Here is a 26,864-nt window from a genome sequence, read left to right on the forward strand (position 1 = left end):
AGGAGGTATTAAGAAATATGATTATGGTGTTTTAGGAAAAGTGTGTCATTTTTCTTATAATTAACTAATTTACCTAACTTCTTTAATCTAATTAAATTAATTAAATGGGTCTTATATTAAAGATCAGAGGAGTAAAAGATATAGTTAGAATCAGAGATGCTGCATTATATAACGGACTTAGAAACTCAAAGTGTGTGCGTGAAGAAACGGGAACAATAAAGGAGCTGAACATTAAGCACATGCAAAAGAACAAGGAGAATATTTTATGTTAAACATTGAAATATAAATAGAATTATAAGAATTCATACACGGAAGCAAATCAAGATCCACCGTTGATGTCATAACTGTTAACCTTTTAAAGTTATGTAATTTTGGAGTTTATTTTATGAGCCCAAAGTATATTGAGATGATAGTTTCATCAATTTATTCAATATGCTGACTAGTGATAAATCAAAACTTATGCACAATTAAATGATGTTAATTTATTGGGCTTCTTTTTCATTTTTCTTTTCTCATTCAAGCAAGTATTATTCAAACGCTACCGGTCACTGAGATTAACAATATCACCAGCTGCTTGAAATCCCTAAATTACCAATCCGTCAAAACTTGAGAAATGAAGAAAGCATTGATAACATCAGCAGACATAGAGATATATATATATATATATGACGAAGAAAAGACGTTGAAACTCATTGTGGCCCAGGAAAGGTTATTCATTCTGTGAGACATATGACAAGAAAAAAAGGATTTTATGACAATTAAAATTGACTTAGAGAAGGCTTACGATTGGGTTAACTGGAGGTTTCTCAAACAATGCCTTGTTGAGCTGAATCTTCATACAAATTTAGTGGAAGTTATCTTTAGCTCCGTGTCTTCTGCTTCTCTCCAGTTGTTATGGGATGGGTATAAAGCTGAGAGTTTTTGTCATCTCGTGGGGTATGACAGGGTGACCCTATCTCTCCTTATCTCTTCGTCATGTGTATGGAGAAGCTGGCGCACCTCATACAAGAAAAAATCAATGATGGGACTTGGAAACCGATTCTGTTTAAGTAAGACTGGCCCCCCTCTCACACTTATTTTTTTTGCTGATGATATTATTACTTTTTTTTAGGCCTCACAGACATCAAGTCATGTCTCAATGACTCTTGTGCGAGCTCTGGTTTGAAAGTAAATGCTCAGAAATCAAGAATCTTCTTCTCAAAGAATGTGAACCACAATAGGAGGTCGGAGCTGAGTGACTTACTCGAGTTCACACTTACGGTTGATCTGGGGAAGTACTTAGGGGTACCCTTCCATCACAAAAAGGTAACAAAGGAGACGTTTCATGAAGTAGCAGCTAGACAAGGTTAAAGGAAGGCTCACAAGCTGGAAAGTCAATTCTTTATCTCTCCTGGTAGAGTCACCCTTGTATCTTCTGTCACCTCGGCCATCCCAGCTTATACAATGCAGACGTCGTCGATTCTGACAGGTACAACAGATGAGCTCAATAGATGCAACTGTAACGTTGTATGGGGTTCGACATCAGAAAGGAGACGAACTCACTTGATTGCTTGGGAGAATGTCTGTAAACCGAAGAAGGCAGGAGGTTTGGGCATTCGAGACGCTAAGGATCGAAACCATGCATTTCTTATGAAGGCAGGCTGGACCTTGATTAAGAAGAAGGATGCTTTTTGGGTTCGGGTAGTAACAGGTAAGTACAAGTGTGGCCAAGATACAATGCTCGAGAGATAAAAGAAGGTCTGGATCCAACATATGGTTGGGTATTAAAAAGACGTGGGATTAAGTGTCTGAGGGTGCAAAATGGGACGCGGCGAATCAGACTTACAGATGGAAATGGAATAAAGTGGCTTATTCACTGTTAAGTCCGCATACAAAACCATTTGAGATATTCTAACTCAACAGGGACCAAACAACTGGAGTAGATTATGGACACTTCACACGCCTCAACACGTCAAAACCTTTCTGTGGCTAGTAGGAAATAATAGGCATCTGACAAATGAGGAAGGGCAGAAGAGAATGATATGTGCCTGTGACACTTATAGCTGGTGCAACACCAGTACTGAGAGTATCCTCCATGTTTTGCGTGACTGTCGAGACACAACCCAGTCGTGGAATAATCAAACCAAAGCACCACCATTGATTTTTCTCCACTGATAGGATAGCATGCGCTTACTCATTCAAAGAAACAATTCTTTTTAGTTCCTTTCTCTGTTAGGATGTTCAACTTTACACATGGATGAAAAAATTTCTCCTGGTATTATTTAGTAATTTCCTTTTACCACAAAAATGTAGGAAAAATTGCAAAGAGTGTTCTTGATCTTGAAATCTTATTTTAAACAAGTTTGTTAGGGGCTATGCTTTGGAAGTTAGTTTCTGTCATTTTGTCATTGTTGGGAGTGACTACTTCGGTATCTGGTTGACTACTTGGTGACAAAATACTTTGGGCTCATTATCTGTAGATTCTTGCACAACATATCACGTCAGTGCTTCCAGAGTTGAGAGCACTTATAAGCAACGCACTGGTTGTTTTTGCAAAGGAGCTTGTGAGCCATGGAGAAATCACTGAGTCCAAGGCATGTATTAGCATTTGAATGTGTCTTTCAGACTTGTATTTTATTACTGTATAAATTTATTTCTTATAGCAGATGGCACCCACAATGTTGTATACTTTTGCTGGCTATTTTAATTCGTTTGACGGTTTCCTTTTTCCAGTCAGGGTGCCCTCCTTCTGAATATTCTTTCAAAATACTGTGAAGGTACCTTACTATTCCTACCTTCTGGATTCTTGGCTTCTTAACAACCTTCATGTCAGTTAACTGATATCCTATATTCCCACTAATACTTCCCTTCCTTTATAGTTTTGACCGATGTTCCACATATGATTTAATTTACTATTTGGTAATGGTATTTCCAACCTTTTGTTGTTGAAACAGCATTCTCCTCCATAGTAGAGGGGAAAACGAGGACATGTCTACAATTGAGCTTTCTGGAGGAGCAAGAATTCACTATATTTTTCAATCAATATTCATGAAGTGCTTAGAGGTATATACATTTGTATTTACTTGAGCAGTCGTCATATTTATATTGATTCTATGCCAAAATCTATGTGTGTATGACTGAATTAATTCATTCTTCGTCACGATTTACTTTGAATGTGTTGACAGCATGAAGGTAAAGAAAATCTTCTGCTTTAGTCTATAGATAGTCACCAAATTGAGTGAAAGCTAGACACAAGGTATTGCAACTTATAATTCTTTTTACCATGTTTCACATAGACATTTGATTTAGACATCTAATCTGCATTCTGAAATAATCGAATCTCTAGATTGTGGATTCCTCGCTAAGGAATTTTACATATCAAAACCAGCATCAACTTCCCCCCAACCAAGTTGCTAATGTCTGAATCTGCGTTCATGTGTTTGTTGAATTTGCAGATTGGAAAATAGACACCAAAGAATATATATATTTTAATTTTATATGATGTTTTGAAACTCATCCTGAATTCTCTAGCCATTTTAACAACAAATTGGAGCAATCTGACCAATATTTTTAGTGAAGAAAGCAATGATAATGGTTAAATGAACTATTGAAGTTGTTTATTTCATCCATGTGATTTAAGTGTAAGTGACCAAATCTATTTAGGATCATAATAAATATTACTGAAATCATTAAATGATTTGCCATGATCAATAGGTCAACAATTGGAGTTCTTCCTTTCATATTCCATGGGATATGTCTTCTTTTGGTCTCAAGAATGTTTTTCTTCATTTCGTGTGGAATGATGATTGATTGAGTCTCTTGGTAACCCTTTTAGTGATTTGAATATTTTTGCTTTTGTGCTGTGGCAATTTTAATTGTATTGAATATGGATGTCACACACAGGGTTGCATTCCCAAGAGCCACTAAGAATTCTAGACATTTTTTCTTCATTAATAATTTCTTTTCTTCAAAATCTGTCATATATAAAATGCAGAAAGGCCTGTGGGATGCACCTGAAACCATTGAATTTTTCGGTTCTCCCTTTCTTTCATAGCACTAGATAAACCTTGAACACTTAAAAATGTTTTTTACTGTCAGGTTTAATTAATTTATATCCTAAATTATGACACAATTTTGAAGTATCAGAAGAAGCCTTGAAAAATTGATCTATCTTGTATTATATTGAATTTGAACAAATCCCAGATGGGCTATTTATTATTGAATGTAAAAAGTCAACACATGAGCTAAATAGACTTGGGAGAGGCTGTAAAGGTCAACATCTCAGCCTTAGTTATTGCACGGAAACTGTATGTGATAAAACAGAATTAAAGCTTTTACAATTGGATCAAAAACATAGGCTGGTTTCTTTGAACTTGATGAGATTAAATGAACTCGCAGGAAGTTGATCCGTGTGAGGATTTGACTGATGGTGATACTCGAATTGCCATACAAAACGCTACTGGACCTAGATCAACATTGTTTGTTCCTGAAGTAGGTCTTGTTAGATTTCTTTTTCCCCCCTCTGCTATTTCCTGTAATTTCTTTGTAATAAACTTCTGAGCTCAAATTATTCTGAATTCGTATATCAATTAAATGACTTCCGTTCCTTCTTAAGGACTCCCCCCCAAAATCTGTTTTCATGCAACTAGGTGCCATTTGAAGTTCTTGTGAGAAGACAAATAGCTCGGCTATTGGATCCAAGCCTCAATATGCGAGGTTTATATATGATGAATTAATAAAGGTAGGGCTTAATGGCTTGCCATTTCTGCTGCGCCTTACTTCGCCGTCCCATTGACATACCCCTCTCTCTCGCTATATATACAATATTATATATGGTTTCTTCAGATCAGCCATTGCTGTATGGTGAATGAGCCTCAGCGGTTCCTTTCTTAAGAAAGCACATTGATGAAGTCATATGTAACTTTCTGCAAGGTGGTCTTGAACCCTCAGAGAATATGTTTGGGCACATTATTGAAATGGAGGTAAGTGGGAATCCAAATTCTTTTAAAGATAGAAGGGCATATCCATATATGCTTCATTGATTCTACCTTCTCTATCTACTGCTATAATCATGTCATTAGTGGCCAATCAATGGTAGATATTCAAAATGCCGCAATTTACAATGACAGATGCAGTAATACTTCTCACCCAAATTTTATTGGTGGAAGTAAGTCATTAGAGATTGGAATGCGACAGATGCATCTTCTAGGTTTCCTCCCTCAGTTTTCAAGGCAGAGGTATCGATAATTGTTTATCAGATCATTAAGTTTCATCCATATACGTCTATGTAGTGGGTTATAATTTACTCTCACTCCTTAACATGTCTCTCCACCCTTGCTAATATCCAATAGCAGGCAAGCTAATGGATTCGTGGCTGATCAGGTATGTAATTGTCTTATCATTCTTTTGGGGCCTGGAATCGTGTCTTGTCAATTAGAGTATATATTTTCCATCCATGAACAGTTTATTTCTTTAGCTTTAAGGATTCAAGATATTTACCGGAGAATAACTACATTTACACTTTGTGAATTGGTTAAAAATAACCGCCCCTAGGCGTAAAAAAGAGAAAAATATTTTAATTCTTTCATTAACTCCTTATGATTTGCTTAATTGCCACCTACCCCCTTCTAGTCCTAGTAAAAATTATCCAAGATGATTACTTATTTCATTGATGAAGGTATGTTTTACTTACACCCTGAACAATCTCATTATCTTTGGAGCCCGGCCCATTCCTTTGGCTTAAGAGTGGAAACAAAAACTATAGGCTTCAATAACAGTCTCCAAACCTATGAAATGTTTTAAGCGACAAGGGAAACAAACTTCTAGCAATAAAACTGTTCATTTTTTCTGATCTACCTTCCACTATGTTAGCCGGAGTTGCTTTCCTTCCATGTGCTTTTGCTCTTAATTTCCTCTTTGCTGGAAAGGAAGACAGAAAGAAAGGGTGACAACTTATTGTTTTAACACTTGCATAATATTTTTGTTGAAATATAGATGAAGGCAACTCATTGATAACAAATGAATGATGCATTATAAGCCACAGGTGGTCAATTTGTTTTGTATCAAATCATGGTTTAGACTGTAATTTTTACTTTCGCTTAATTAACATCCCGTAGTTTTTACTTAGTTTGTATGAAACTAATTATTGACAGGTTCTTCGTCCTGCATTGGATGTTGAAAGGGCTGCATCCTCTGGTAATCCTTTTTTACCATTTAAAGTCCAAGTCTTCTGTGGATTGGTGATACGTCTTCATTCATATTATTTTTTGATTATTAAATACCCAGCATGTTCTTTGGATTTACCAGTGAGTATTGGCATCATATAAATTTTGTGATGCTTCCTTTTCCCCCCCCCCCCCCAGGAACCTCCGGTAAATCAAGTTTGGTTATTTCATCCATTTTTGGTGGTGATAACTGTGCATCTGCAACAGAGAGTACAGCAGTACAGGACATAGCGAAAAAGTTCATGTGATGGAACAGTCCTTCTCTATGATCCATTTAAGAGAGGTATATCTATTAATTTGTTAGTTGAATCAAATGCTGCTTGCATGTAAATTTGCCTAATGTGCTTGGGTCCATGTAGCCCCCTCCTATCTTGAGGTGATCTGAGAGCAGTTCAGAGGCACAAGCTATTGAGATTGCAGCCATGAAGTTTCTTTTGAGATCATGTTACGACATTGATAGAAGGAATGTTCAGAACTTCGTACCAAAACAATTATGCACTTCTTGGTATTTCATGTCCTTCTACCAAGCTTTGCAAATTTCATGTTTATAAACTTTGATACATAATGTAGATTGGTTGGTCAGTTGCATTCATACCATAGGGATGGTAAGGATCAGAGTAAGTGGCTGGTAAAAATATGTGATGAATATGATGGATATCATCTTACCGATGAAGTATGGAAAATGGTGGGTGTATGATACATACATTCAAAATCTATTAGGTTCTTCTTTTGTCTTATTCTAACAGCTGCCAGGCGGCATTTTTTTTGTGCTTAGAATAAATGACTTCAACCACTATTTTGATGCATGACGTAAGGTGTTTGTGTATGTTTTTTTCTTTTTTAAACCTTTTAATATCGACTATATTCTCTATGTCCAATATGTTGGAACTATTAAGTGTTTGTGTTCCTGAATTTTCAAAGCTATTCAATTCTGACATTGCTGAACCATATGCAGGTAAAAATACAAAACGAAACCTGCACAACGTTTTTATTCAAAAGCTTTACAGGTGATTTACTGTGACCATAGCCCTCTAAATTCATGTAAGTCTTCAAGGATCATCTGAAGTTTTGTCTTCATATAATTCTTCAAGGATTATCTGAAGTTGTCTTGTCGACTGCGTTCTATATGTTGCCATTTAGAGAGAACCTGTTTGAAGAGATGTTGCGAGAACCTCATGAAGTAGCTAAAAAAAGGCACTGTCGAGAAATGCTCCAAATTTATCAACAGCTTTTAATGTGGGTAGTCAGTAGTCTTATTTTAACCAGCAATAGCATCTAATTGGGTTTCCATTCTGTTATATGCCAAGTTAGGTTCTCCTCTAATTGAGATTGTTTTTCTGATGTTCTTGTGATAATCATGATACATGGTGTTCCTTTGCTTGATTGGGTACTCTTAATTATGTTTTCATTCTGTTTCAGTTATTATTTTTAAGTCCACTGACTTTTAGGAGAACAAAATTTGGAGTAATGAAATGTGGTTGGCTCCTGATAGCTGTATTTCCTCTTGGTAGGAGTTGAATGGACTACCTCTGGAAGCTGAAACAGTTGAAAGGGTTACAGTTTGTGTAAACCAATGGTCAGCCTAATATTCGTCAAATGCCGACTTCATCAACAGGTTCTGCAAGCAATTCTAGAGAAGGTCTTCTTACTCGGGGGAGGTTGGAACTGCGACGCCGTCGGGCTCTTAATCCGTGGTTGATTTATGAGCTGGCAGAGCATGGTTGTTGAGCTGGCCGGTGGAAGTTGTTAAAAGTTGCTACTTTGGTTTTACAAGGTTCTCTTTTGTCCCTTAATATAGCATTGGCTTTATTTGCGAGGTTCTAAAGGAATAACAAAAGCAGATTTTATCCCATTTGTAGGAAACAGTTTTCAATAAATGATATGCATGTATATCTTCTAGCCTTATCCTGTTGGGGTCTGATATTATTTATAGCATTTTCTATGGTTGACTTCGGTTTTTAGTTATTGTGATTCCCTTAAAGAGATAACAACAGACAACGTCGCCATTATTTTTTTTTTTTTGGGGGGGGCTTTTTCTCCTTATCTAGGTATTTGACTTAAAAAGTTTTAAAATGGTCAGGTTGAATGAAGCAATTCAATGCCAAAGAGCAGCTTCATAAAAAGTTGGTGGATTGTAAAAAAAAATGATAAATATTTATTCGCTAAAATAATATAATACTTGTGTAAAGTTTGTATCAATCCCTAGCATTTTGAAATAAAATTTAATCTGTTTTAATTTTTAACATTAAATCTTTTTTAAATCTCTGTTCTTTTTTTTTTCCCTCTTTTATTTAATGTCTATCAAAGTGAGCTTATTGATTAGATGATTCTGCCATCATCTTTGATATATTAAAATTAAAATTAAAATAGCCATTTTACAATCTTATCATCTTTCAATCTGATAAGGCTATATTTTAATTAAATGCAAAATACAACTTCCTTGGTATTAGTCCCTAAAGTTTCAGACTCATGATATTGGTCCGGAGATATTGGTTGTTATGGTCCCTAGTATTTTATACCGTTAACTCTCTCTGAGATGGCACTAATACCGTTAACCTGATGAGGTAGACACATAACCTAGCACATATATGGCGTGATGACCTAGACTTAAAGTTAAAGAAAGAAAAGAAAAGCTACAGTTGAACAAAACTCATGCACGACAGAACAATAGAAACAGAGACAGCAAATACGTTGTTGATCTCTCCCATTAATTCACCCAAGACAGTAACTTTGCAATAATACACCTCGTTTCACTCAGAAAAGAAAACTCCATGATCCAAGGCAATATTTTATGTGTGGACGAGAGAATGGTACCAGGACTCCACTTCACAGCAACCAAAGTTTGCTTATGATGCATTCATCTCCAGGGCATGTCATATGCTTTGGTTATTAGATCTTGGAATAAGATTAGTAATTGATTTTTTTTTTTTCAGTTAGCAGCTTATATACCATGTTATGAAAAGAAAAACTCGTGTTGACAGGTGCTGGCTCCACTTATAATGTGTGTTGTATTGATGATGCCTTGCAGCTGCTATTGTATGCAACTAAATTTCATCGCATCCAACTATGATACTGTTGTGACATTATTAAAATTGATGACATCCAAGTAAAATAATACCATGTTACAACTCAAATTACATCTCTGTTGGTCTCTGTTTTTGAGACAAAAAACAGAGCTAATAAAATAATGTGGCGGCATACCCCCCCCGCCTTCATCGATCCTTCTGCACTAAACTTCCCCTTTGCTTTCCAATCTCAACCACTGTGTTTTATTTCTCTGTAGTGCACTTTTTAAACCCATTTATTTGTTTTTTTTCCCCCCTTCTTTCTTTCTAGATAAGATCAATATATTCATGAACAATATTAATACTTTTTTTGTCCCCTCAACATATATTCCTTTCCTTTCTTGATTAATATTTATCCTTCATTAAAGGAAAAAAAGATGAGTTCTGTTTATCATTTGTGCTTTTATTGGGTAGTCAATTGGAGTTCAGCTTCCAGTAAAGTGAAAAACTCAATTAAAAAAACATATACTCCTCCGGTCCTTATTATAGACCCTATTTGACTTTTATTTGTCCTAATTATAAGACCCCAATCCATTTTGTCTCTTATATAGCATTTTTTTCAAGATAATCCTCTAAATAAGTTTTAGCCAATTAATTAGCAAGGATATTTTAGGAATGACAACACTATTTATTATAAAACCAACTTACTTACTTCCTTAATCTCCTCAATAAGTCAATTGGGTCTATAATTAGGACCGAGGAGTATTACACAGCGCAGGCCAGATATAGAGAAAGAGAAGAGAGAGAATGGGAAGCACAAGCAGCAACATGGAAATGGATAAAAGAGAGATTAAGAGCTGAGATGGACTTCAAGGACTCATCCTCTGTCATCCTCAAAATCGGCGACATTTACTGGACTTCCTACAGCCCGTCAAGCTACGTCAAGTTGGGTTATGGCTACTCATGCAACGCGGCCACTGTCTTTAAGCTCGCCTTCAACTGTCATTTTTTCTCTCTCTTTGGCTTTATGTATGACCATGCATCAAGCCACATATGTCCCAGCTCATGTGTCATCTCATTAAGTTAACGGTGTTAGTGCCATCTAAGTCAAAGCTAACAGTATAAAAGTACTAGGGACCAACGTTTTTTAACTGCCAAAATTTCATCGATTAATATCTGTGTTTGAAATTCCAGGGACCAATATCAAAATTGGCTCAAATTTGAAAAACTAAAAAATTCCAGGGACCAATATCAAAATTGGCTCAAATTTGAAAAACTAAAATTTATATTAATCCAAAATAAAACCATGCTAACCTATGAATGGCTCTGGGTTGATCGATTGGGTTGGAAATAACCCGCATCAAAATCGGTTGATATTTTGCCAACTAAGTCCACTATTTTTTTAAAAGATTGGAAACAAAACCCGCAAGATTTATAATTATAATTATAGTTCTTTTGCCAACGATCGTAATTACAATTATTGCCCACAAGGCCATAATTTTTTGACCTGAACCCATAAGGCCATAATAGATTCTTTTCTTTAGCCCAAAAATCCAATCCAAATGAAGCGATTTTTCAATTTTTGAATGTAAAGGCAAATTTAGCCGTTTCATTTACAGCGGCACGGCATAATTGATCGGCTGAAATACTTTCGAATTCAGAAGTCGTCGATCACTACAACGGCTAGATTGGGATTCTATTAAGCTACTCCTTCGATCCTTAATATAAGACCTATTTAACTAATTTGATTAGATTAAGGAAGTTAAATAAGTTAGTTAATTATAAAAAATGTGACACTTTTTTTTTAAAATACCATAGTCATCTTTCTTAATATCCCATCTTTCTCTTCTACTTGATTATGGTTAAAGAACTATCCATAAGGGTAATTTAGAAAAAATTAATAAATATAAGAAATGAATTTTATATTTAGAGGCAAAACCAATTTAACAATTAAATCTTATACTGAGAACAGAAGGAGTATTGATACTGTTCTCGCGTTTGCTTGCTTTGGTTCCTCCGTTTGCCTTGATCGTTTATTCTTCAGTCGCCACTCTAACAATGGCTTGGATCGCATTCAATTCGAACCGTTGGTACGCAATTTTTTAGGCCTTTAGCTCTTCTGGTATTCTTTGATTTGCCCCCTTTTCTTTCTGCATCGGTAGTGGAACTCAGGTGTTGTGGTTTCATTTGCTTAATTCAATCCTGATAGGCAATGATTTCGGAGGAAATTCGTCTTCGGTAATGTGCCTTATTTCACTGCTTTGTGTTTCTATATATTTTCATAACTTGTCACTATATTGAAGATTAGAGACTCTCCTTTGTTGCGTATCATAAATTTAATAGATGGATATGCTTTCTATTTAGAAACATTTTCCCATTGCTTTTCCTACCAGTATTTTCTTCCCTGCATTTTCCTTCCTTGTCCACATCAATACTATTTTCCGTCCTGAATTTTGCCTTCTGCCGTTGCTTTATCAGTGACACCTACCTCATGGGCACGAAGTTCTCGACTATAAAGAAAAAAGAGGTGATATAGCTCTGGCTTGATCGTGGATTTTGGAGGCAATTTAATGTGAACAGCTTTGGAGAAACGATTTCTTTATTTGTTCTGGATCTATAGAGACAATAGGATCAAGATCGTAATTCAATTATCAGAATATTAGTAATTATAAATCATGATTTCTTTGATTCCAATTTAGTTTGGTTTTCTTCTTACTCTCCTCCGGTGAATTAAGAGGAAGAATCCATCTATCTAGCTGTCTAGTGAATTGATAAATGAAATGAATTGATTCTATTACAAATGACTATGATTCTCCTTCATGCCAGAAAACATGTATACATTTCAGTGAGCGAGCAAGCAATGACTTGAGCTTAGTCCCTTCTTTCTCAGTGAAAGTCCTTGAATTCATAACTTCAACTCTAAGTCGAACTCCCTTCTCTATTTCACTTCCTACATCTCCTTTGCCTTAGAAGGTTAACCACTTCCTCTCCCCAATCAGACGCAGCGTATGAAGTTGGAATAGTTTTCTTTCTTAGTTTTTGTATTTTTTTGTTATCAAGAGAAATCTCAAGCATATTTCTCGTTCCATTTCTCTTTTCTCTCCAGCTGGAAGCTATGGTTCTTGTGTCCAAACTTCGAACTCTTTTTATACTTCAACTCCGGTTTGCTGTTCTTGAAATTATATTTAATTTTAAGTGAAAGGATCTCGGTTGATCATATCAGACTCATTACACGTCCAAAACATTGTGGAGAGAAAATTAGTTGAAATGGTTCATTACTGTTTAAGAAGCTAATAATATTATAAATTGAATTCAGTGACAGATCTAAGGGGATCCAATTGACCAATAAAGTTTGAATTTGTAGGGGGAGAGAGAGAGAGTTTGGATTCATAATCTCATGGTCAATGGCCCCCTGCTTGTCCGATAAGGTAAAAAGGTTGAGGCCATTATTAGGAAGATGAATGAGATATTTGCCAACGAGAGGCTCTTGGCCTCACTAGTCGGCAGTCACTTGGGTGCTTTTTTTTAATTTTTTAATTATTGGAATTTTCTTCTGAGCCCAAGGAGGGAGAAGCAAGTCCCGTCTATTTCTGGATTGACTTGTAGTTTAACTTTTATGCAAGACTATGATAATGAATATTTTAGAGCCTTCACTTTTAATTCCCCATCTCAAGAACTTTAATTCTCTATAGATGCCATGTCCACGGATCAAATGAGGTCCCTATCCTCAGAGTTAGTATTGGTCTCCACTCATCTCTTCAACCAAACTCTGCGTTTAGCCTCCACTCATCGTCTGCAGTCTCCAGCAGGTTTGTTCTCTAGCTTTCTCAGCTTCTCTTTCTTTCTCTTTTGACATGACACTCTGGTTGTTGTGTCAGACTTCGATCTGTTTTTAGGGCGTGTTTGAACTTTGAACTATTTTTTGTTTTGAATTTTAGTGTGTTGTACTTGAGAATCATATTCAATTTTAAGTAAAAGGATCTTGGTTGACCATATTAGACTCATTACACATTTTATAATATTATCAATTGATTGTTCATTACTGTTTATAAATTGTTGTTGTATTATTGTCTCTATTGATAAGCTAATAATAATATCAATTAAATTGCCTGGTGCGCTATTGTCTTGCTGTTTCATAAGCTAATTGATAATATTATCAATTGATGACTTGTCACACCATAGTATAATTTCATCATATACGAAGGATAGCTCTAACTCGGCTCCACCACCAAGTATAATTTCATCATATACGAAAGATACCTCTAACTCGGCTCCACTACCAACAGCATCCTCCTCATTAATGTCATGATCATCATTGATGTCATTATACTCACTGTTTGTGAAGTGCTTATCTAAGATTGAAAAGATCCTTATTTGTCCCAAACTGAAAGCCTTCCCATTATGAGCTCTAGGACATAGCACAAATTGAAACTCTTTAGCTATAGGGTAGCTCTTCACAACACTAAAAGCCTTTTCATGAATGATACAACGTAGTCTCTAATTGTTCCTGATCCTTCTCTCTTCTTGAAGATAAACCTCAAATCGCATTCTACAGCTCTAATTTGGCTCCATTACCAACAACATCCTCCTCATTACTATCATGATCATCATTGATGTTATTATAATCCTCAATGTCTGTGAAGTGCTTATCTGAGATTGAAGAGATCTATATTTGTATGGACCATTTAGAGTTTATCTCAAAGTGAAAGCTTTCCTATCATAAGCTCTAGGACATAGCACATATTTAAACTCTTTAGCTATAGGGTAGCTCTTCACAACATTAAAAGCCCTTTCATGAATGATACTAGTACAATACTAGTACAACATAGTCTTCCTCTAATCATTCCTGATCCTTCTCTCTTGAAGATAATCCTCAAATCCTACATTCTATAAATCCTGGGAATATCCACCATATTTAGCAACTATACTTGATTACCATAAGCTATTGTGACTCTGAGTCCTCATTTGGGTCCTCTTCTAGAGGGAGGAAGCTACATCCTAACTCTAATCCAGTCTAAATGTTACTTTAAAGTCTTTTTTGGGTTCTTTCTTTTTTAATAGTTGGGTCATTATAACTGGACAAGAAATTATTTCTAAAAATTCTAAAAAATTTAGAAACAAAATGGGTACTTTGGGTTAAACATTGATTAAGGTCTAAAATTACGCTAGATATGTTAGGCCGAGTTTATTGGGCCTAACGCCAAATAACGAATCTCTATTTTTGAGCAGGAGTTGCTTCCAATAAGAAAATACTTGTACTTATTAAAAAATGTAGGCCTATTTGAATTCTTTTCTTAAAAACAATTGCTTAACGATAATTTCCACTAAGTGTTTAAAAAAAATAAGCTATTTTTAAAAGCAAAACACTCAAAACAATTTTATATGTTTTTTATTTTTTATATTATATTTTGTATTTTTCCTAATTGCTCACCGGTTGCTGTCACCACTATGTCTCTCACACTCAACTTCTTGATAATTGGTCTGTTTCTATGTTGTCTCTCAATCCTCCAACTCTCAATTCGTCATCGACACCCTCTCCACTCTGTCTCTTGCCTTCTCTCAGTTTCCATCTGACATTGACAATCTCTCTTCTTCTCTCAATTCTCCAAGTTTTTAAAACTACCATCAAAACAAAATTTTGTTATTTCCTGTTTTAAAAGATAATTATAAAAACATAAATCAAGCAATGCCTAATTTTCTGAAACTCAATCCTAACCTCACCTCAATCGCAAAATAAGAGAGTCAATGGAAAAATAAGTGACTTCTTTCATTTGATCCTTCTTTTGCACTGTGTAAACACAAGGGAAACCAATAACACCTAAACTCTCATTGTTCTCACAACTCCTGGAGACTCTTAAAGACTTACGAGCTTGTGTAGCCAAGGACACTAACATAAGAGAGGTTTTATGTAAGTGACTTTGTATGCCATTCTATATCAACCTTAGATACAGGTCCCTAGTCTGTGCTGACTTTTAGGTGCCACATGGCCAAACCTATCTACACCTTAGGTTTATAAGTTCTATGTTTAGAAAGTGCTCGTGCTCATTAATATTGAACAAATATAATAATATTTAAGTCTTTAGGATTGTCGAAGTCCAAAAATAAGCTCAATCAACACAAAACACTTTCTAAACATACAACTTATAAATCTTTCCGAAGCTCCATTAATCGAAAGTTAATAGTTTAGGAGAAATGTCACCAGAAATAATCCTAAAGGCCTAAACCATAAACCCTTCTAGTAGCACTCCAATTAGAATAGTTAATAAAAAATATTTAGATATGCAACATAGTGAACGAGACCTAGGTGACAATATATAACTAATCAGCACATAACAAGAGAAGCTGAAAATATTAAAAACCATAGGATAAGACAAACGCCTCAATAACCTCATGAGGTGTCAAGTGAGATAGTTAACAAATTTCAAGTGTATAAAGAGATAACAACAAGGAACAATCAACAAGGCCTCACTATAAAGGGGGCAAATACACAAGCCATACAGGCCAACCAATGTATACTAATGGTGACCTGGACACATGGTAAAACAAGACTCATCTTAACATCCAATCAATTGCCAAAACCAATGGTAGGGATGTAGCAGATTTTTATTCTTGTGTATGAAAGCTTATTGGGCATTTCAGAGAACAACAAATGGTTACATCATTTCATGGTGGATTGGCGAATTATTGGCCCGAGCTGGATTTAGAGTCCGTCCCGTTTACCGCTCGAGCATTGACCGAGGAAAAATCAATTTAAGTACTTATTGATAATCCACGATCAACTTCAAAGGTATAAATTGTATAACACACTTTCCAAATTTCTCATTCACAATTCCACAATTTATAACTCAAAAGATATATCAAATATTATCGAGTTCTAAATAGCATTTTATTATCTCAAAATATGAAAATACTCACAAAAAGCATATTAGCACATATAATCAGTGAGTGAGGAAAAGGATAATTTACTAAAGATTACTCCAAAAGGTTTGTAGATAGTAAAGGGGCCTAACTTCAAAAATTATGTTCCATACATTTCCAAAATTTGTAAATTAGGATTCTTTAAAAAGATTGATTTGTTTATTTTTCAAAACAGAAAGAATCACTAAAAGATTTTTTTTTAACCATTTAAAATTCTCAAATCCTAATATTGCTCTAAAATGTCTAAATATATGACTGTCAATCATCCTTAGCGTTTCTAAGCCTTAATTAATCTCAATAAACACTACTGACCTTTGAACATAAAATCAAGGCTTAACCACAGTAATCTATTATAGCACGCATGCCTCTACTATTTGTTTAAGCTTTTGACATGGTGGTTAGTGTTTCATTTTTAAGATTACGCCCCTTTTAAGAAGTCAAACAAGAAGACTTTTTAGAAACCTGTGTAAAAGACAAAAAAACTTTCTTAGCCATTTAAAATTTTCAAATCCTAATACTACTCTAAAACATTTGGAAATATGACCGCCAATCATCATCCTTAGTGTTGCTAAGCCTCAATTAATCTCAGTCAACACTATTAACTATTTGAACATAAATCAAGGCTTAACCATACTAATCCGTTATAATGTGCCTCTGCTATCAATTTAAGCTTCTCACATAGTAGCTAGTGTTTCATTCTTAAGATTACAAATTGCGTATTATGTTCACCCCTTTTAAGAAGTCAAACAAGAGGCTAAAATACATAATATGATTAGTAAGCTAGAATTTGTGTTTACCTAGAAAATATGGAATAAAGTAAAGATTGGCTGAAACCTTAAAATTTACAATAAGTTGACAAGATTCTTACAACTTAAAAGAGCTAATCCATCCTGAAACCCTAAAGTTTAGAATAAGTTGATAGGGCTTTTGCAGCTAGAAGTCCTCAATATCATGCCTTAAGCTATGTAAAAGGCTTTTAGCATAATGGTTAGCTACAATAAATGTAAGGTGTGTTTTCCGTAACTGTCATGACTTTGACTTTTACCATAAATGTAAGGTGTGACTTAAACTTTTAGCATAATGGTTAGCACTTTGTTCTTAGGGTCTAGGGAATTTGTTTAGATGAAGAAAATCTTCACAATGAGTTGACAAGACTCTTGCATAATAAGATTCATACTCCAGACCGATGCTATAAACTTTTAGTATAATGGTTAGCAGTTCATTCCTAAGGTATGTATTATCCCATAAAGCATCATGTTTGCCTTCTCGAAGGTCACAAGGGGACCTTTTAGAAACCTGTGTATAATATCTTGGAGCTTTTGGAAGATACTGAGTAAAGACTCAAAAACTACATAAAATATTATCTGCTAAAATCCTATGAGAATTTGTTTCCAGATCCACAGCTGAAACATTGGCGTAAGATTATCAATGGGGGACAAGGATCAAAGACACAAAATATTCTTGAAATGCCTTTGCTGATAATATTACTCTATTTGCAGGGGCTTCTATGCACAAAGTTAATGTTATAAACGAATGCATGACCATTACCACATTTTGCAAGTGCTCCGACGTGATAAAGCTCAGTTAGAATATAATCTTGTAAGAAACAAGATGCATTGTGGGTGAAAGTAATTTGGGCAGGGTATTAATGGAAACAAGCATCAAGGTAACTCTGGGAACGTAAAAATTGGGTATATAAATGCCTCAAATGAATATGAGATTGTAGCAGGGAACTTCAATGTGAAATTACTGTATAATGCTATCCTTGAAGATGATTACCACAACGATGTTCTTGATAAAGCTCTACTAGAATATAATCTTGTGGGTGAACGTAAAAATTGGGTACCTATCAATGGCTCAAATGGGACTGTAGTGGGAAAACTTCAATGTGAAATTAGTTTATAATGCTATCCTTGAAGACGATTACCACTACGATGTTAACTAGGATGCCCCACAAATGTTTGATGCACTTGGCATGGAAAGTGACAAAAATATGATGAATCCTCCGTGATTGCGACAAAAAATTGTTCAACGGGCATAGTCACTTTTTTAGGATAGATCTTCAAGAGTGGTGTGAAAATAACAGGACATTTGAAAGGAAAATTCCTTTCACCTTGAGGCGTAAGCAGCTGCAGCACAAAAGATTTGACAATAGTACTCACTTGCTTAGATGAGTATGGTCATATGGTTTTTTTGCTAATAATTGTTATTATTCACTATGTTGTTACAGTCATTCATGATTAATTGTTGTTATTCGCTTGGTTGCTAGAGTCATTTTATATATCTCAAAGCTTAATAGTTATTTGCTCCGGTTGGCAATGGTGGCTTCTAGGGAGGTGGGAGTTTTCACCAAATTCCAAAATTTGGTTAACATGTTCTAGCTCAAGTCACATATAAGTCACGAGCCGGAGTTTTTTCTCCTTGTATCCTAAACCTTATCCTATCACAATTTAAATATTTAAATCCTTGTACCTAAAATTTCTCTTCTTGACTAATGCTGGCTGGCCCATCACATTAGTACACACCCCAATCCTGACTCGTTAGCTGTGACACAAGTCTGCTTAGGTTTAACCCACGCTTCTCATAAGCCTAGGGCGATAAGGCAAGCGGAGAAAAGTCCCAAACTCTCTCTTAACATGCCTTTCATGTATAAAGAACTATATAAGCCTAGTGAGCAGTAAGGCAAATGAAGAAAAGTTCAAAACTCCTTGAACACTAGGACTTTCAGCAATCACCAGGGAGAGAAGACAAAATATTATGTAAAAGCTAGCTTCTAAACATACCATTCAGATATAAAACCATAGGAAATCAACATACACAAACCCAAGTTAACTCTGGACGTTATAAATGGTTATCAAAGTAAGAATTGGAGATGAGCTTGTGGCTTGATGAAAGAGTAAGCCCAAAGTCAACCCTTAGATCCAACACTCCAAAGCTAATTCCAAAAGCTCCAAGCCTGCTAAAATAGCGAATGTCACATGATAAATTGAAGAATTAGCCACTACCATATATGCCTTACCAATTTTCTAAATTCCTTTTTTTTTTTTTTAATACAATGGAAGTAACCAAGTTTCTAAATTCTAACCATGAAGGATTCCAAGGTTTAAAAAGAGAGAGCTCAATCTTGAACTCAACCTTATTCTTAAGCCTCACTCAAATCCTTTCTCACAAAGAGAGAGCTACAAACCAAACTAGCAATAAAAACATAAGCATGCCTTATGCTAAAATTCGAATCCAATATTTCCTCATGTTACAAACATGAAACACCAAAATACCAAGACCCATAGCTTGAGATGGCCTCCCAACATACCAAAATAAATGCTCTCATCTTTGATCCCCAACTAAATTTTTGCATAGGAGAATAAATGAAGGGGGAGAAGAGCAACATACCTTCAGTTTTGAAAACCAAAGAAATGGCACCCTTGAGTACCTCATAGAGACCTCAAAGCTGCTCCTCTAAACGCTACCCCTTTCCTTTCGTTTCCGTCTGGTTCCAAACTTCTAAATCATTATTATTTATTAGTATATCATAATTTTAATTAATCACAAATGATATGAGCTTATTGACTACGGTTTCAATGAAACCAATTTGCAATTTGTAGCATTCTAGTATAAATAATAATTTTTTTGGGATCTTGGTATTTACTTTTTCTGTAGCGTAGTGCTCAAAACCCCAACTTACAAATTACACATCATCAATCAGTCATGTTGATGTTCATTTAAATTAAAATCCTTAAATAGATCCTATGTAATGCATATTGGTTTCATCCATCACCTTGATAACAAAAAATACAAAAACAAAGAAAGCAAACAATTCCAAATTCATACGCCAACAAAGCAATGTCAATGTTGCAATTAGTGTTAAATGTGTACCAGAACTATGCTTGAGATTCTCTTCCATTTTATTGCGGATTATTCTCTCCCATTCCAATTAAATCAATATAAGCACAACTGGACATGTTATTTGAAATAGCATAATAAAAGAGATCAGCATCTCTTGTCTATTCTCTCCCATTCCAATTAAATCAATTATAAGCACAACTGGACATATTATTTGAAATAGCATAATAAAACAGATCAGCATCTTCTTGTCTGGCTCTGATTTTCTTTTCTGTAACTGATACAGAGAGGAAGTGATTACTGGATCGAATTCATTTTCGTATAGCCTAAGTGAAATAGAGAAGGGAGTTCGACTTTAGGTTGGAGTTCTGAGTTCAAGGACATTTACTAAGAAGGAAGGGATTGGGCTCAAGCCGTTGCTTGTTGGCTCACTAAACTGTCCCACCGGAAAAGAGGAAAAAAAGACTATCTATCCTCATAGTAAGCCCAGGACAAGATTAAGAAAGTAAAGTATACATGTTTTCTGGCACGAAGGTGAATTATAATCATGCAATCAAATCAGTTCATTTCAATTAGCTAGACCGAAGGATTCTTCCTCTTGATTCACCGGAGGTGAATAAGAAGAAATCCAACTAAATCGGAATCAAATAAATCCTATGATTTATTAATCAATATATATTCTGATTACGATCCTGATAAAGGTAAATTCATGAAGGGGATCACTGAGACAGCGGCGATTGAAGGTGAAAATTCAAGAAGGAAAATCATACTGATGCGGGGAGGGAGGAAAATTCAAGAAGAATATATATTGATAGGGAAAGGCAATGGGAAAATGTTTCTAAATAGAAAACATATCGACCGATTAATTTACCATACGTAACACGAAGCAATCACTGAAGACAAATTGCGATATACAAGCATCCTGGATCATTGCCTATCAGGATCTAACTAAGCAAATGAAAATCACAGCGCTTGGGTTCCGCTGGAACATTTCACAAGAGCTAAAGACGAGAAAAATTGCGTACCGTGAATTCAGGAATCGCACTATAGATCGAATTACGGAGGTCGTCTCAAATAGAGCGCAATCCAATTCCTTGTTATTCGAGCAGCTGAACACCGACGCAAGATGAGTTTCGACCACTGAAGAACAAACGATCGAAGCAAGCAGAGGAACCAAAGTAAGAAAACACGAACAATACTAATAGAAGCCCAAAGTAGCCGTTGCAGAATAGTTCCGTTACATTTACGCGGCTCTCGAATGAGAATTCAATCGACCAGCTACGTTGTGGAGCTGCATATGAAACGGCTGATTTGCCTTTATTTTTCTCTTCTGTTTTTTTTTTTTTCCGGCTAACACATTTGCCTTCATTTTTGGGCTGAAGAAAAGAATTTATTATGGGCCTCCAAATGACGAATGATGGTTTGCATTTTTTTGAATGATTAAAAAATAACAAGAACATATGTTGTAAGCGGCCATAGTAGATGTAGGTCCATGATCTGGAGAACCGCGGCATGCTAAATATTTGTCTTATTTCTTTTTTATTATTTAGGTCTCCGGCATTATTATGCCAACTGACAGATATATATATATATATATATGTATATATATATTATTTCTTCTATCTTTAATGTAAAATCTAAGTAATTAATTTGAATAGATTAAAAATATTAATTAAATTAGTTAATATGATATGTTTGTTTTAAAAACCCTAATCATTTTTTTTAATTCTTTTCTTCTTTCTTCTACTTAGTTATTGTTAAAAAATTGTCAATACGGTTGTTTTGAAAAAAAAAATTAATACACATATAAAATAAATCTTATATATAAAATCAATAACAATTCTTAAATTAGTAGTAGCTTTAAACATAGTCCTTTACTCCGCAACCTCTAACATCCTATAGGGCCTCGATGTCCAGCACAGGTCTGCATCTGTAACTTGTTTATTTTCAACATTCAATAGATCCACAACACTTGATTTATACCTCATTTGTTATGATAGAAGAGTTTTTTTATGGAAGTGGAAGGAAAAATAGAAGTAGAACCGGAAATGGAAGTGGGTTCTAAAATATGTTTAGTGTGAGGGTGGAAGTAGGGTATAATTTTTAATTAAAATATATATTTATATTGTGAAAATACTAAAATATCCTCATTGGAAAAAAAATCTGCTCCCGTCGTCACGACCATCCGCTCACGCTTGACCACCGGTGTTCACGGAAAGAAATCGTCCATTGCCGGCGATAGTTCATCAACCATTAAACAATTAATCCAAACTCAATAACCAATCCAAGCAATATATAAATCAAATCCAAACACAAATATCACCCATCAACACAAAGGGGGGAAAAAACAAAGAAAGAGATTGAGAAGAGAGGTATTGTAGAGTCTGTGAATCAAGAAAATTAAAAGCTTCCATGAGGGAAAGGGAGGGAGATGAGGACGATGGCACCAATGCTTCTCAGATATGAAGCCGCCACTCCTGCGTCTCAGTCCGTGAATCACGACCTCTCCCCTCCTGCTCCTAGATCTAAAGTCGACCGAGAAAAAGATGGAGATTAAAGAGGGATAAAGCTGCAGAGGAAGAGGATAGGACCTCCTACTCTCAAATTCCAAGTCAAAGAAGAAGAAGAAGAAGATAGAGATTGAGGGAGGGTGCAACAGAGCAAGAAGATGAAATTAGGCAACGAAGTTGAGGGAGATGGAGGCTAGGATCGCAGAGAAAGGTGACGAAGATTGCAGATCGCATCCTCACCGCCCGCCGTCGTCCTCTGTTGTCACTGCAGGTGGAGCTGAATGGGACAGCCGTCACTAGAGGTTGCTAAAGGGGAAGAAAGAAGGGTCATATATGAGGGGCGAACTTGTTAATAGATAAAAGAGCTGAGGGTATAATTGTGAGAAAATCTCACTTCCTAGAAACTCAAACCAGTTACTTGGGGGAGGCCATGGAACCCAATTTCATCAATTTGATGGACTCATGGAAGTGAGTTCCTTGTGAAAGTAGGTTCTATTGTACCAACCATGTCAATTTTATGATTCCACTTCCACTTCCACTTTCCCACCCTCAATTCCAATGCTCCAAACGAGGCATTAGTATTTTTCTTCCATTTCTCATTTTAGTACTTTTGTGGTTTACATAATGTTCATTCCAAGCCCATGTATGATGTATCTTTATATTCTCTCTTTTATCTCTTTTTCTTCCCATTCATGATTTTCTACATGTATGAACACTTGCATCCTCTGACTGACTGTTTAATTGAGAAGTGATATATTAAAGATTATATTAGTTCCTCTTTCACGCCTTCTAGTTCAAGAAAAACCCAGATAAACCAGAAACAGTCATTAATGTCTTAGTGGAGAAAAATATCTAATGAAATGTGAACTACTACCTCCAATCCTTAATATAAGATTTTATTTAACTTTTATTTTGATCCTAAATATAAAACTTCAGTCTACTTTATCTCTCATATTTATGCATTTTTTCTCAAGATAGTCATTCTAACAATAATAGTTCTAAGCAATACACTTGATTAATAAAGATATTTCAGAAAAGACAACACCTATTTATTAGATTACTTTATCAACAGATTAAAGTACTTTTTACCAACAAAGTACTTGGCATTAAAAGCATAATTCAGATTCCGCTTTTCTTTATATGAATGAAAACTTTTACTTTTACTTTCACTTCTGTTTATTATATATTTTCATATCTAGCAAAAAATGTGTTTGTGTGTGGGTATGTACACAAAGATATATATATATATATATATAATAATCCAGTTGCTGACATTGTCTTTAAAGTTAAAAACATTTATGTTATATAATAATATATACTCCTTCCAATAAAAAATATATGAACTAAATAATTAATTTGTAGAGATTAAGAAAATTAGTTAAATTAATTATTTATAAAAAAAATGTGCTGGTTTTTCTAAAACAAAATTGAACATGCACTTTATTTGCATCCTTATTAATTTATCTTTTACACTGTTGTTGTGACCAATATTCAGCATTGAACCAAAAATAATATGATTTTTTAAGTTATTCATATATTACTGAACATGTTATCTTTAATTATTATTAATAATTAATAGTTAATAAATCCACTAATTATATAAAAGATTAGAAGTTAACAGACTGAGTTTTTATATCATATAAGACAGTGACTCAAATTAATATGATTTTGTTATCTTATTCCAATTATATATCTGTTTTTCTTTATTTCTTCCCAAATATATCATATACAATATTTATTTATGTTATCTTCAAATTCAAATTAAATTTTGTTTTGCCAAAAATGTCCCTATTCAACATAAGAATTATTCAGACATTTATATTTGCCAAAAGAAATTCTTACACAACAAAAAAAAAACTCTAATCATACTACTAAATATTTTAGAATGTTGAATGTACCTAAAAATATATTTTAGAGTACTAGATGTATTAGCCTTTTTATCTCTGTTTCTTATCATTCTTTATTTTTATTTATATTTAAACACTTGCAATTAGGAAAATAAGGATTCTGAGACTCACCATATAATTAAGAAGTCATGTTCATGTCAGGTATTGACGATTATATTAATTCTTTTTGTACGCCTTCGAGTTCAGGGAAAAGAAACGAACAACCATAAGATCAAAGGATATTATGAGAATTCAAAGAATATATAAATAAATATATTGCAAATTTTCATCTGCTGATTGATAGATAGCAACAACAAAAAAATTAAAAAGAGAGAATGACACCTGGCTCTCTGGAAGATGGTTGTTAAAGACTTTAATCTACTAAATTAGAAAAATATAAAAGTTGCACTTTATTTTATAACGTAAATTGGAAGGTCTAAAGCCATGTGGGAACTGATGTCGGCTATTATTTAACAATATAAAAATACCACGAACCATCAAAATACTTTATTAAAAAATTAAAGTACCTTTTATCAAAAGCAAACTTTAAATTCTACTTCTCTTTTCATTCAAAAAAAAAATCTACTTCTCTTTATATAAATGAAAAATTTTACCTTCATTCATGTTTATTGTATATTTTCATATCTGGCAAAGAAGTATATAATCTACTATGCGATAATGCTATTTTTTATAGGGATAATTAATCTGTAAATCCTTATAATTTTAACTAATTTTGAATTAGGTCCCTGTAGTTTTTTCCTTTTTATCAGGTTCTTATACTCTCACCTGTTTTTAATTAAGTCCTTGTATTTATTTTTCTTTTTATCAAGTCCTTATAAGTTCATCTTATTTTTAATTAAGTCCCTGAATTTTTTATTCTTTATTTTATAAATTCTAATAATACTATTCTATTAACATAAAATAGTATAGATTATTTAATATTAGTTTATAAACAATAATATTCTAAAAATAATGAATTATTATAATAATTTTATTTTTTGCCAACAAGAAAATATTAATTGTTCTAAAAAAATTTCCTGAGTTAATTAATTATATTAATTATATTTCATTATATAATTGTTAATTTAATTTAATTATCAATATTTTATATTCCAGTATTAATCTATTTAATTAATTTTATATTTAATTAATAAATAAAAATTAAAACTATGCGGATCTGAATAAAAATTTAGTGAAATTATAAGGACTTGATAAAAAGAAAAATAAATACAGGGATCTAATTAAAAACAAGTGAAAGTATAAGGACTTGATAAAAAGAAAGAAAACTATAAGGACCTAATTCAAAATTAGTTAAAACTATAAAGACTTGCACATTAATTAATCCTTTTTCATATGATAACTTTTAATTTTTCTACAGTTATGTTTGTGTCCTCACATAACTCATAGGTCTGGCACGTCAAATGTTTATAATTGTTTATATTTTACAGGACCCAAAGAACTTTTTTTTTTTTTTTTACCAGAGACCCAAAGAACGTTAAAATGCAGTGAGATTGCTTGTTTCAACAAACATTCAAGTATGGGCCCATTCGCCACCACTTAGGGCCAGGCGGTGTTAAAAAGTTAAAGAGTAACGATTCTGTTTTAAATATAAAATTTATTTTCGTTCTTACCAAAAAAAATAATAATAAAATAAAATTTATTTTATCGTCATTTTATAATATAATTTATATTACAAAATAAGTATTACCTTGAAGACCAAATAAAGTATTATTTAATTTTACCAATTATATCAAACATTAATTATTTTTTAATGTAATTAATTAGTTTTTAATGTAATCATGAGAGATATTATTTTGTAATTTGGAATTGAGTTGGCATCCCTTGACCACAAACAATATATTAAAATGCGGTGGAAATACTTGTTTCAACAAACAATGAAGTATGGCCCGTATTAAAGAGCATGATTTACTTTTACCAATCATATCAAACACTAATTAGTTTTTAATGTAATCACGAGAGATATCTATCTTATTATTTTATATTTATTTCTTCGATACAATAATGATAAAATATATACACACAAGCACCCAGTGTTCGGATATGAAATATCTATATGTTGGTTGACAAAAAAATCTATAAAGAAAAAAAAGCTGCCTTATTTACATATGTTTTGAAGTCATTTGTGGTATTTTCTTTTGAGCAAGTTAAGATACATAATGGTACCCTTGTTATTTTGGTTGTATTTTATTTGCATCCCTAGATAGCTCGCAAGTCTAACAACTCATGTGCTGACACATGTAATCGGATAGATCCTCTTTATTTAAAAAATAAATTTCATGATTAAAATTAATACTCCCTCCTGTCATAAATATAAAACTCATTTTGTAATGTAAATTACATTAAAAATAAGTCTTATATTTAGGGTTGGAGGAGTACTCGTTGTTTCCAGTCAATTATTTTAACCTTCCTTATTATTATTATTTTTCTGCAACAACCTTCATAATTATTCTAAGACTTTTTATTACTGTTAATTTTATCCTG

At 33.9% G+C, this 26,864-nt stretch overlaps 1 long non-coding RNA gene across 1 annotated transcript; it reads right to left on the reverse strand.

The window, feature by feature from the left end:
• Positions 1-18,898: 18,898 nt before the first annotated feature.
• Positions 18,899-21,213, reverse strand: LOC114729293 (uncharacterized). Its single transcript, XR_003738731.1, has 3 exons — positions 20,992-21,213; positions 19,517-19,627; positions 18,899-19,082 (listed from the first exon to the last, which is right to left on the reverse strand). It is a non-coding gene; the product is annotated as an uncharacterized LOC114729293 (long non-coding RNA).
• Between the last annotated feature and the right edge of the window lie 5,651 nt (positions 21,214-26,864).

Source organism: Neltuma alba, unplaced genomic scaffold (genome assembly GCF_004799145.2).
Source record: "Neltuma alba isolate B1F8T4 unplaced genomic scaffold, ASM479914v2 tig00012620_pilon, whole genome shotgun sequence".
NCBI lineage: Eukaryota > Viridiplantae > Streptophyta > Magnoliopsida > Fabales > Fabaceae > Neltuma > Neltuma alba.